The sequence below is a fragment of the Ambystoma mexicanum genome, chromosome 5p, assembly GCF_040938575.1.
Source record: "Ambystoma mexicanum isolate Mex_15411 chromosome 5p, UKY_AmexF1_1, whole genome shotgun sequence".
NCBI classification, from domain to species: domain Eukaryota; kingdom Metazoa; phylum Chordata; class Amphibia; order Caudata; family Ambystomatidae; genus Ambystoma; species Ambystoma mexicanum.
Window position 1 is genome coordinate 1,105,537,377 of NC_090930.1, and position 13,923 is coordinate 1,105,551,299.

Sequence of the window (13,923 nt, forward strand, 5' to 3'; positions counted from 1 at the left end):
GGGTCAGGTTTCGACTACTGTCCCCTGGCCACAACGAGGAGAGGCTGCCCCAAGTAAAGGAGTGATGACATCATCAGATTCATCACATCACTTTCTCAGACCTAAAGTAATGTTATTTTCAGACCCCCAGGCAATTCAGCACATCAAACCATGACAAGGTTTTTCATCACTTGCTCAGAAATGAATGCCTCCCAGACACATGCACAGAAACTGGACTCATATCTGATACATGTACATAACAATATATTATGCCTCTGTCAGGGTATGCTTTAAATTTCAAGACAAGGGAGAACACATAGTAACACAATACATGCCGACAACTGTTGATTCACACCTCCAGCCTTCCAGCACAGCGGTGAAACCACATAGCAGTATGATATGATAGGTTATTTATATTGTGCTTAATACCCAGAGGTTTCTAAGCGCAGACCTGGGGATCAAACCTGTGTTGCTCCTTGTCATCTTGATTACAAGACGAGCACGTTGCCCCTGAGCTATTCTCCCAAGACAGTAACAAGCAATTCATTTTCTAGTCTCTTTTTTTTCAGAAATCAAGCGCAAAAGATTGGCGACTATGTAAAATGGACTCTCACCAGGAGGACTCTGACAAGAAAAGGTGGGGATAGGGCTGGGAGGGAAAAAGGTGACGGATGCAGTGAAACCCCATTAAAAACAAAATGATAAAAAAAAGTTATTTGGTCGAAAAATGAGCAACAACCAAGAACCACATGTCAGCCGACAGTCCAACCCAAGCTAACTTCACTGAACTGTCTGGTCAAAATCTAAAACTCAGCTCTGACTCTCAAGACTCCTCCATTTCCTCCCATCAATGGCGGCCACAAGAGGTCAAGTAATCTACGTAGAGCATTTGTCCTGCTATTTTTTATGCTAGGTTTTTTTAAAATGTTTTGTTGTTTTGTTATGATTCTGGGTCTCATTAGAGTGCAATTTGTGATATATGCTTAGTTTGTTGGCTCTTTGGGACATGCAAGGAAACAGTTAGGGTTTCTGGGGGAATTAGTGGGACCAGTGCAAACGTTGCTATTTATATGGTTATGTAATGCAGGTTAGGCATTACCACGGCCTGTGTATGTGGCTTGTGTTTGAGCTTTTGCTGAGTATTGGTATTACGTGGCATGGAGCGTGTTGCCTGTGTCTTGTTGAGGATGGGGTGTATGTCTTCTGTGTCATCGCATTGCCATCTGCAATAATGCCCATTTTGAGAAATTATCGGCCATATCACACCAAGCAACACTAAAATCTGTCCTTTTTGGGCCTGGAGACCAATATGGCAGTACCACATGGTATTCAAACTAGGGGTGTATCGCATTTCGGCTTCAAGTAAGTGTGTGGCTGAAATTCAGCCAAATTCCAGGTATGCAGCCTGGGAAAACACTTATTCGAAGCCTCTGGCACAGTCATCCAAATAAAAGAGCATGTTGTCAAAGATGTCCGTATGCAAAACACAAATGTCCTGCCAATGAGAACGCACATGCCTTGGTTATGATTTGGCAACTGAGAAGAATGCTGTCTGTACTACATTAAATTACTTGCGGGTTCCCTGGAAATAAATCCTTGGACTCTAGAGCATATACATCGATCTTTACGTTATAAAGAGACACTGTAGTCAATGCCCAGTACCTATATGCCAACTGTCATAATGAGCCATGTTTTCAAAACGTTCTTACCAGCCTAGTCGCCGCCTGTGACATCAAGCACTTTCACACTAAAAACAAATCAGCCAATGCCGTGGTCAAAAGTCATCATTCTCCCTTTGTGCTGACTTCTGAATGACTCTTAAAACAACCCCCAATCATTTGTGCATAGCTGTAAGAGCCTTGGGGAAAGATGATACTGTATATGCAACCAGCAGATCTACAGATGACCACACTCTGTAAAATCAAACCTTTAATCCCCCAGTGATTTTCGGATGGTGGTCCAAGCCTTTATGATCTCACACATCAAGGGGGGGAAACACCCTCCTTACTGGGCTTTCAGCCGCTCACCTGCCCCCTCAAGGCAGCCGACTATGCTGAAGCCCACATCATTACAGGTGCCTGGAAATTTGAGAGGAACTCTCCAAAACTACACAAGCTTCACTGGCTCCTTCTCCCCATCAGGGCTAGATTAAAAACTGACTGCATGTGTCACCTAGAAAGCAGCCTAGAACGGAACATAAAGATACGTGGCAGGTAAACTCCACACCTCTGGAGGCTCACGCACCTCACCTAGAAAAGCTCTCAAAAGGTTGGAGCCTAAACTAGCCCGGAAAGAGAAGACTCGCAAGCAATTCTTCACCTGCCGTATACGACCATCGGAACTCAATCCCGGCAGAGTCTTGAAATGCCCCCACCATCCTCAAACTCTGCAAAACACTAAAAACATGGCTTGTTCAACAACACCTGCCGGACAACTGAAAATCCCCCTCTTCCTCCATGGACAGTACTGTGCTAAAATGATTAAAATAGCAAGCCCAATGCTAACACCCTCATGTTTCAAAGCACTCTAAGGCTCTTGAGCTAGGTGTGCGCTATGTGCAATAAAAAATAATAAAATACATTCTTATATACTGAGAGTCAGTAGGGGTGAGTACTGACAGAACGTACAGCCGCCCCCGTCCCCCCTGTAGTGGACCTTTTGAGTGAGCTTTCTTTCGTTTGTTCCGTTCTTTGGATTTTTGGACGTTTGTTTTAGAAGCTGTGCTAGGAGTTGGAAAGGGTATCTTACTTACCTGTAAAATCCTTGAGTGGTCTTCTGGTGCATTTTATTCCACCACCATGCAAACCTTTTTTGGCTTTGTCCCATCTGCTATCGCGAACGTTGTGACTTTTTGCCACAGGGCCTCATTCAGCGTAGGGATTGGACTCATAACTTCACAATTCACACTTTATTACTACTATTCCAATTTAGCCACTGTATTGAATTTAGCTGTATTGTTATGCCACTGTCCACTAACCCTACTAACATCTATCCAATATCCTGCATACTCACCCTTATGCACAGAACAAAACACACTCACACCTCTACTGCAACAAAAACCTAAATCCACCACAAACTGCATACACTATGCAGCACTTAACAAGAAAAGGAACTAAACTACTTAAACACGAATGACCCCATACTCACTCATACACCAAACTCCATGTAATGTCTATCATAAAAAACCGCACACAGTGAGCCGTGTTTTCGAACTGAAGCTACCAGCAGCACATCAACGCTCCCTTGCACCTTTCCCTCTCAATCCCACTAACTATGCACTGTATAAATCACAATAACATAACATAACTTAACATAGATCTGCTCAAAGACATGTAATCCTCATATTGATGACTATGCCGAGCTCCTCATTCCAACGCTGAAAACAAATGATTATCCACAAGCAACACCCCTTCTATATCTCAGACCAGACACCATATGGGGGCATCCCACAACCAACACAATCACTTGACTAGTAGAAATCATGCACTATATCATCACAGACACCAAAGCATTCTGCACAAACAACGCAAGCCTGGTGCTCACTCACACTTGGCAAACATTGCATGCCCGTAAGGCAAGGGATTGGCACACATGATCCTGCATGCACCATATGGACACACAAGCCACTATGCACAAGGACATATCCAAACATCTGATCATGTCAGGCAGGGTTCACTTGTAATTGGGAGCACTGCTTGTCATGCAAGAATGGCAAGCAGCACTCACAATGTAAAAGTAACACATTTACTCACTATACACTTTAATCAGAAATGCCGGGCTAAAGGTAGTATACGCCACCTTTTGCCCTGCACTTTTGCACTCCTCCATGCAAATGATGAAAATGTGGCAGAGGGGAAGCCGTTTACGTTGAATTTCAAACATAATGGTGCCCCGCTGTCAAATTACTCATTTCATGAGCATAAGCTCTGTGTGTTATGCATTGCACAACAGGTAATAGCAAACATATGGAAGGCCCTGTTAGAGGGTAGACAAAATTATTTGTCTGTGCTGTCACAAACTCATAAGTTTAAGTTAATGAGGTTATTAGGTGTAGGTGGTACAGTAGTGTAGCTGAACTCTGCATTGCTTTTTTCAGTGCTCTCACTTCGTTCCAGTTCCTTCTGCACCCTCTTTCGTACTCGTCTTAAAGAGCATCTTCTTTCTTCCTAAATGTGTCTATGTTGTCAATTTCATTTGTCTTGTGCCGCTTTGATTATGTTCAGCACTTTGGCATGTAGCGCTATATACACTCAAATAAAATGCATAAACAAACAAGTGTACCCCACGAGAAGAAACCTGTCCATGGACTCGACCTAATCATTACTCTCAGCATTAAACCTGTGCAAAATGAAACAAAAAGTGGGTCAGGTGTCAAGTTTTAGAAATAAAAAATGTATGAATAATGATGGCTGGTGACCACATTCAATGTATTATCCATTTTTAAAATTAGGCCGCAATGGAGTAGGGGACATGGATGCTGCAGGATGGGGAATTCCTTACAATCTGGCCAAAAATGAATGTAGCTAGACATTCAGGTTTCTATATTAAATTCTAACTATTAATGATGAAGCTTTAATATGCAATAGAATGCAGGTCTGCTGACAACAAAACGCCCAGAATGCATAGGGATGCAGACAATCACAAGCATGGACTGCGATGCAGTCCTGTCTCTTTTCACCTTATTCTCTTCTGATTACTTTCTTCCAAATGTGCGAGGGGTTCTTCAAAGGCATTCTCTGCTGTGTCCAGCCAGCAACTTTCTTCTACTTCCCTTTTATTCCAAAGATTGTTCCTACTAGACTTCATCATCCTGCCCCACATGGATTCTCAGGATTTGGTGAAGCTAGCCAAACTTTCTGAGGAGAAGTGTGCATCGAAAGGGGAGTATAGGCAAACGCATGGTGGGGTGGCAGCAGAACTCTGAATGCAGGCTTGGGGCTCTCAAAAGAGCCTGAGGTACAACGGTGCAGTTTTGGCAGCAGGCACCTTCGCAGACTGAGCAGTCTTACAGCGATCAGAAACTCACTAGCTTGGAAACTCACTAGCTTATGCATAGCACAATCTCTGCAGCAGGAGCATTAACCTCTTGAACGTTCGCACTGTGGATTGAATTTGTTGCTTGTAGTCTACAGGAAAGCAGTTCAGCAGTAGATAACCTATCCAGGTAAAAAGAGCTTTTCAAATTCTGGAAGAATTATTTTCAAAACCTTTGAATTTAGTTGTTCATTGTCAAACTGTGCCTGTTGGTGTAGTTCCCTTTGTTTGTTTGTTTGTTTATTTATAGGGCGCCCGAAAACCCTTGGGTAGCTGGGCGCACAGAATAACAAGAATGCTTACAACTTGGTTACAGGTTGCATATTACAGGTTGTTGGTAACATAAATTGTATACAATAATTACATTATGTACATTCTTTACATGTAAGGGTGGAAAGGTAACAAATTATATACAGTAAATACATTGTGTACATTTTACATGTAAGAGTGGAGGGGTATGTGTGTCATCAGGTCACAATGCTCAGGGTCACCGGTTTCAGAGGTCATTGCGTCGAAGCCAGTTGCGGGTATGTTGCCTGAAGCTGTTGTAGGGCTGGTCCCTTCTTAGTTCAACTGGTAGGGCATTCCAGTACTGGGCTGCTTGCACAGGGAAGCTATAAACTCCTGTTTTTTTTTGTCGGAATCTAGGGGTTTGGAGGCAGAAAGAGTTGGCTGTTCTGGTTGGTCGTGCTGTGGTTTTTCTTATTATTCTATCCCTAAGGTATGGGGGGGGGGCTGCATTGTTCAGACATTTGAATGTTAGTGTGACAATTTTGAAGGTGATCCTATCGCAAATTTTTTGCCAGTTGTATTTTCTCCGCACATTCGAGATGTGCTCTCTAGCTGGGAGGTTCAGGGCCGTTCTGAGCGCGTTGTTTTGTAGGGTTTGAAGTTTATTGATGGTGTATTTATTTGTGCCTGCATAAAGTGCATTGCAGTAATCCAGTTTTGAGAGGATTAGTGCATTGGCTAGGATAATGCAGCTGGCTGGTGAGAGGAAGGGTCTGCATGCTTTAATAAGTTTACCGGTATAGGCTGTGGATGAGGCCAGGGAGTTCACTTGTTTCCTTAGGGACAAAGTAGAGTCCAAATAGAAACCGAGGGTTTTCACCTCTTTGGCGACGGGGATTATATTGCCATCGATATTGAAGGAGCTGTAGTTGGAATCAAGTTTTTTTAGGTTGTTGGGTGAGCCTAGAATGAGGATCTCTGTTTTTTCATCATTCAGGCAGAGGCCATGTGTTGCCATCCATGCCTGAATGAGGGTGTACATTTTGTTTACTAAAGCTGTATCCGTAGTGAAATTGCCCGAAAGGGGGATGAGGATCTGGGTGTCGTCTGCATAATTTTTCTAGGTGACACCCAGTCTGTCCAATTTGTCGAATAGAGGTTTAGTAAAGATATTATACATCGTTGGCAAGACACACGAGCCCTGTGGGACTCCACATGTTGTCTGGATAGGGTCTGCAGAGTCTAAGGTGGAGAAGACTTGCATGCTTCTGTTGCCGAGAAAGGATTGGATCCAGGCTATAGCTTCACTTGAGAAGTGGGTGGCTGACGCTAGGTGTTTGCAGAGTACTGTGTGGTCCACTAGGTCAAAAGCCCCCGACAGATCAAGGAAGAGTAGCATAGCTGTGTTTCCTTTATCGTTGAGCTCGTCAATTTGGGCTTTGAGATCTATAAGGGCGGTCTCAGTGCCGTGTTGCGGTCTGAAGCCCGATTGACGAGTGCCGAGGAATTGGTTGGTCTCTAGGTATTTTTGTATTTGGAGATAGGACACTCTGTCAATTATCTTCAGGAGGAAAGGGACAGTAGTGATGGGCCTATAGTTGGTGGGGATGGAGGGGTCTAAGGTTTGTTTTTTAAGCAGGGGGGGAACCCAGGACTCTTTCAAGCTGCTTGGGACGGTGCTAGATGAGAAGGAGGCATTGATGAGTTTAGTGACGAAGGGGGCTAGGTCTCTAGCGGCATCCTTGATTATCTGGGCTGGGCAGTAATCGCCTTTTGCAATTGGATGGTTTTAGTGAGGCAATGATTTTTTCAGTTTCATGTGTGGAGACTTTAGAGAATTTGAAGGGTGTTAGGCTAGGTTTGAGCGTGGGCGTGGGCGTGCTGGGAATTTCACTAAGAGGGAGCAAGGCTTTTTTTATAGCAATTTTTGATTGTAGTGTTTTTACTTTATTAGCGAGGGCATTTTGGATATTTGTACACCATTGCTTGTCTTTGGGTACATTATCAGGTGGTGATATGGGGGATTCGAGTTCTCGCAAGATTGCGAATAGTTCCTTTGTATTGGAGCATGCTTTGGAAATTCAGTCGTTATAGACTTCTTTTTTAGCTTGGATGATTGCTTTCTTATAACGTGTAGCGCACAGTTTCAGTTTAAGTTTATTTTCAGCTGTAAGGCAGTGTTGCCATACAGTTTCAAGCTTCCTTTTTTCCAGTCTCAGTTCTTTTAGATGGGGGGTGAACCAAGTATTAAGGTGGGATTGTTGTTTACTTTTACAGTTTTTCGGTGGGGCGATGGTGTCCATGGCTATGGCCATGGTGTCGTTGTATATTTTAACCCTGGTGTCTGGGTCAGAATCAAATGGCAAGGCATTGATGGTTGGGAGGAGCAGGGGTAGGATATTGTCTGGTGTGATGTTTTTTCTGGATCTAGTGGGAACAGATGGTGCCATTGTTTTTTCAATTCTGGACATCTTGTTAAGTGTTAAGTAGAAATTGATGAGGAAGTGGTCAGTGCAAGTCTGGGGTGTAATTTTAGTGTTAGTAGTAGGGCAGTTGGAGGTGGCTACCCAGTCTAGCATTCTCCCTTTGTCGTGGGTGGGGGTGAGGACTTTTTGGGTGAGGCCATACCCTTCAAGCATGGTAGCGATTGTTTTCGCTTGTTTGTCATTTGGGTTGTTAAGACCTAGGTTAAGGTCGCCAAGGATCATTGTCTGGGATGCCTTTTTTCTGTTGCCTGCTAAGAGGCTGGATAATGCCCACCTTGCTTGTCGAACACTCTTTCTATACTTAAGTCGCCTGCAGTGCATGTCTCATCAACATAGTCTCTCAATAGGAGCAAAAATGAATGCCTAGGTATTTAAAGGTGTACGCTGCAACTTGTAAAGTACAGTCGGTTTGGGGGTTGCTGCCGGACCTCCTTGAACCAAAAACAACAATGATTTGTTCCAATGAACCCACAATCCACTAAATTCCCCCTAAATCCATAAGATTTCCATGACCCGCCAGACACATCTACATAGATCCCCCACAAATAACAACAGGTCATCGGCATACAATGATACTCTTTCCTCCTGTCCAGAAGGCCTCATAAATCCTGTCATAAAAGGGTCACCTCTTAACCACATCACCAGTGGTTGAATAGCTAAAATGAAGAACAATGTGGAGGGGGAAAACGCTAGCCTTTCCCACTCCAAAGGGAAACATTGAGAAGTCCCTCCATTCACATGGGCTGCAGCCATCAGGCGTGCCTACAGCAACCTGACCCATTGCAGAAAGGTCGGACCAAATCCCATACCCCTCATCATCGCCCAAGTAAGCCCACAATAAGCTGTATCAAATTCTTTTTCAACATCAGCCGCTACAATAGGGAAATGGTCTCGTATACCCTCTGCTTTGTCTAGGTCAATATGGAGTCTACGCATATTCATGTGATTAGCCCAGCCGAGTAGAAAATCACTTACATCTGGATGGATCAATGAGGGAAGGACTGTCATCAATGGTATGAGCTAAAATATTAGCCAATATTTTGGATTTGTTGTCAGTAAGCGAAATAGGACTTTAAAAGGCACATTCATCCAATGGTTTGGCCTTCTTGGGTATAACAATAATATATGCCCTACACAAATCGGGGGGGCAGCTCACTACATTTTTCACTTGCCACAAACATAGAGAGTAGGGGTTTAGAGACCATGGGCCTCATTACGAGAATGGAGGTAATGAACAAAGGAAGACAGAATGGTAATAGCGTCATCGTTAATGGGTCCGGGGCATTACAACCCGACAACCCGCCAATACCGCCACCGGCCGTACTGTGCCCCTTCATACCAGCACGCGTGCGTACACGTGCCCCTTCGCGGAGTAAATACCGGGATGCCGGTAATAGGAGGACATCACAACTCACGCGGGCATGCAATTACAGGCATCCTGAAGGCGGTAATTAGGGCCTGCACGATGACGGCCAGACAGGCATCGCATACCACCCGTAAACAGCAATATGCAGTCAAGGCAATTGCCACAGGTTCACACAATCACCACAGGTGGAGTCAATTAAACCTGTCCCAGTATAAAAGGAGTACACCCACACACCACACCCCTTCCTACACCAAAATGATACCACTAGCTGTTGCAATCATGGGGCTGGAGGACATGCCTATACTGCTTCAACTACAGCAACAACAGCAACTACAACAACAACTACAGCCACAGCAACAGGCAGCACAGAGGAGACCCAGGAGGAGAAGGAGGTTGAGACAGGGCCAGCAATTACCACCAGTGCAGCCAGTAGAATCTTGTAGGCAGCCACCAATCCCTCTCATCAGACCCAGTCCATTCAATCTAACCCCTGAGCAGATCCACACCCTGTACCGGTTGGACCAGGACACCATCACCACCATAGTGGACATAATACACAACAACATTGTCAGCCTCATAGAAATACACACTGCCACCCCCCTGCTACTAAGGGTGGTGTCTGTGCTCCACTTCCTGGCCACAGGCACCTACCAGCACACGGTGGGCCAGCTACATGGCATTTCACAACCACTATTTTCACGCATGCTGACCCAAATGCTGGATGCCCTCCTGAAGCACTCTAGCACCCACATATCCCTACCACAGACTTCCCAGGAGATAGCCGACACCAAAGTAGGCTTCCATGCACTGGCAGGCATACCCAATTATGTTGGTGCCCTCGACTGCACCCATGTAGAATTGGTAGTCCCCCATGCTGTAGAGGCTGTGTACCGCAATCGCAAGCAATACCACTCCATCAATGTGCAGATGGTATGTGACTCCAGCAAGATCATCACACATTGTTGCGCCCGATATCCCGGATCGACACTTGATGCCATGGTGCTGTGTAACTCCATGCTACCCCGTCACATGGAGCGACATGCTGGACAACGTGCCTGGCTGCTTGGTGAGTTGCCTGACTGGCCCATGGCAGTGCATCAGGGTTGTGAGGTGGGGGGATGCATACTCCACCAGGGTGGGAATGGGCAGTGAGTGGAGAATGCACACAGAGCTAAACACTCCTGACCTGAACCTTCCAACCCGAACATGACACATCACTGGCACACATTGGACCAATGCCGTATATCAATGACAACATGTAAGACGCACAACCTGGCCACCATGGGTATGTCAAGCAATGCATGACTAAACATGATTGCAACTGTGCCAATGTGGCTAGTGTGACCATGCACAGTGTAGTATACACAGAAAAAATGTGAGGCAAAACATCATCCTGCAACCACAGTACATCCGCATCAGCATGCAAGAATTCACCCTGCATCATCTGTACAATGCCATCCAGACTACCACACCATATTGCAGTATACAATGCATCTAAATAATATTTGTGCATACGTACAGGGACATGTGCATGTCAACAGCAAATAGCTGCGGCCATGGCTGTGAATCCTGAAGGTGGCAGCTCAGAGTGACTCACATAGACCTATTTGTATTCGCTTGCAGGTGATGGAGCCGTATGTAGCCACGGCTTCCCTTGAAGCCGTGGCTACATACCCCTGTGCAGAACCCGTGGAACAGCCAAGAAGAGGAGTACAATAGGGTTCATACCCCTACCAGTGTTGTGATTGAGCAGACCTTTGGCCTGTTGAAGGTGTGGTTCCGCTGCCTAAGCAGCTCTGGTGGAGCACTCCTTTATAGGCCTGAGAAGGTGGCAAAGATCACCATGGCCTGTGTCACACAGCACAACATGTGCGTCCGGAGAAATGTACCACTGCCACCTGAAATTGACATGCATGCACCGGGTGAGGATGATGAGGATTAAGACGGAGGAGAAGCAGCACCCCTGCCAGTAGGAGATGCACAAGATGGCTGAACAGTACGCCAATTACTGATTGACAAATACCTCTGACCCACAGGGACGTCGATAGATATGTGTCAGTAACACAATGTACACTGAGTCCATGTGGACATGTACACAGAGAATGAGGGGAGTTGGGCACTGTGCACTGTCATGAATTAAATGTATACACACGAAATTAACAATGTCCAGGCATTGAATTATTTTTCATACAACGGGTGTATTAATATCAACTACAGAAATGTGCTACCCCCCACAACACCAAAACTCCCCATACCCCCCAATAAACTCCCAAAATCCCCCAATGAACTCCCCATACCCCCAATGAACTCCCAAAACCCCCCAATGAACTCCCCATACCCCCAATTAACTCCCAAAACCTCCCCATGAACTCCCCATACCCCCAAATGAAATCCCCCTAATACACCCATACACCACCGACACCATCTGACCCACTCCCATTGTTGTCCCACACTATTTCCTTGATTTATTGTTGTCCGGGGGCAGCATTTCCGAGTGCCTCGCACTCCGTCTTGTTGGACAAACAGGGCTGGAGGGTGCAGAGGAAGCGGGTGCAGAGGAAGCGGTTGTGGAGGATGGGGTTGTGGTGGATGGGGTGGAAGCCGTGGTGATTTGCATGGCTGGTGCGGGTTGTGGCTGCTGCATGTGCAGCAGGATAGAGGTGAGGACCAGCGTGACGGCCCCCAGACTGTCTCGCATCATCAACGCAGAGGCATTAACTGTGGCTGTGTTTGCCGCTATGGCCTGCGCAATCTCATGCCTCGTGTCCTCCCCCTCCGCAGCATATTGTCAGACAAGGTCCAACATTGAGTCCTGTCTAGCCGCCACCCTTACTAGCCATGCCTCAAGGTTGGTGGTGGGAGCAGCAGTGGTTGAGGGTGGTGCGACCGGGCCTGCATTGGCAGTGCTGTCCTCGGAGGGGGGGTTCTGAAGTCTGAATCGTGGAGTAAAGGATCTGCAATGCTGCTGATGGTTGTGTCCTGAGTGTGGGGTTGGGGGGTGGACACGGGGCTTGGGGAGTGTGGACATGCCACATGGGTTAGTCCATCCTCGTCCACATACTCCTCCACTGCAGTTTCAATGTTGCTCAGTGGGGCAGTGGCTGCTGCCTCGCCCACCGAACTTGTTGCTGCCGAAAGTGTGCCACTGGCCTCGCCTTCCACTGGTGTTGCCAGCTCTGTGGTCCCGGTGTCAGGCGTTGATGTGGGGCCCTCATGTGCGGCCATGGCCTGGGCACTTGCCCTGGGTTTCGGTGTGGTCTGCGAGGCTGCCCCGGAGATGGTCTTGCCTGTGGGAGTTGTCTTGTGCCGGGACGTGGATGCCCTTGTGGCTGTTTCCTCACTGACATCCTCTCCATCGGTGCCTGGGGGGGAAGAAGAGATGCAGGGCATCAGTGATGGCGTTACAGGCAAGATGCATTATATGGTGCTGTGGAGAATTTCATTTATCATGCATTTATATCTTACAGGTCTGTCACACAGGGCAGTATGAAGGGGCATTTTGGCATTTGCTGTGATGTCCCAATGCAGGGATGCTGCATGGCAGGTGGCATGCCGTTGTATTGGGGTTTGTGTGATCTATTACATGGGCACGGTCCATGTGTGTTGGCTGTGTGTTGGTAACGGTATTGGCACTCAGCATGCATTTCAGTGGGGCAGGGTTTGGGCCTCCATCTGGACAAGGATATGTTCATGTGTGTGTTGGGACATTCATTGCCTTGCCTAGACTGTCTTCCACATCACTTGTGCTACGTCATGGTTTCCCCTACTGGGATCTGCATGGTCACTCCATCTCCAGATGTTGCGCACCCGTCTCCATCTCCCCGAAGCCCTCGATGGACTCCATCTGTATGAAGGTACTGCACATCTCCTCCCAGTGTGAAAGTTTTGTGGGTGAGTGGGGACCCCCGCCTGTGGCCATGGCCTCCCTCCTATTGCTGGCCAAGATGTTCCGTATCCTGAGGCGGAGGTCATCCCACCTTTTCTTACAGTCTTTGACTGTCCGTGGGGTGGTGCCGACTGCCGAGACCTTGCGGGCTACCTCCTCCCAAATCTCCTTTTTTCGCTGCTGCACCTCCTTTTTCAGGTTGTGCTAGTTGATCTCCTGAGCATGGGCAGCAAGGGGGTCTGCCAGTATGTTGAGTTCGTCGTCCGAAAAACGCTTTTTGCACAGGCGGGGGTTTGATTTCCTGGTAGCCTTAGACATGTTGAATAGATTGGCACTGGTCTCTCCTGAACACAACTGGTGGTTTGGGAGGATTGCAATGGATTGTGTTTTTAAAGCTGACCGCCGGCGCATTTCCCGTTCTGACGCAATGACGTTACTTCCGGGTCCGGTATTACGAGCCCTGTATTAGCATGATGTTATTACCGGGTCTGTATTAAGGGGTGCCTCCTAGAGGAGGCGGTATCGGCGGGTCCTGTGATGGCGCTATCGGGGGGTTGGAGGACCTTTAGCCATTACCGGCATGGGGGTTTGCGCATGCTCACGCACTCGAAATCACCCGCTATTAGCAGCGTCATACGAGCACGGACCCGCTAGTTCCTCCATGCCGGTAATGACCCTGTTTTTACCGCGCTTCTCGTAATGAGGCCCCATATCTTTCATTATCTTCCAGAATTCGTCCAGGATATCTGATTCCAAGAGGTCTCATTGCTGATCAGAGATAGTAGACAGAGAGCTGTCCTTCAGAAGATCCATATATTAGGGTTTGGACAAATCCACATGTATTTGATATAATCAAGTGTAAAACCTAGCGAAGGCCTCACCAATCTCAGACTCCTTGATGACAGTCATACCTATATCTGTCTTGATGTTGCGAATATATC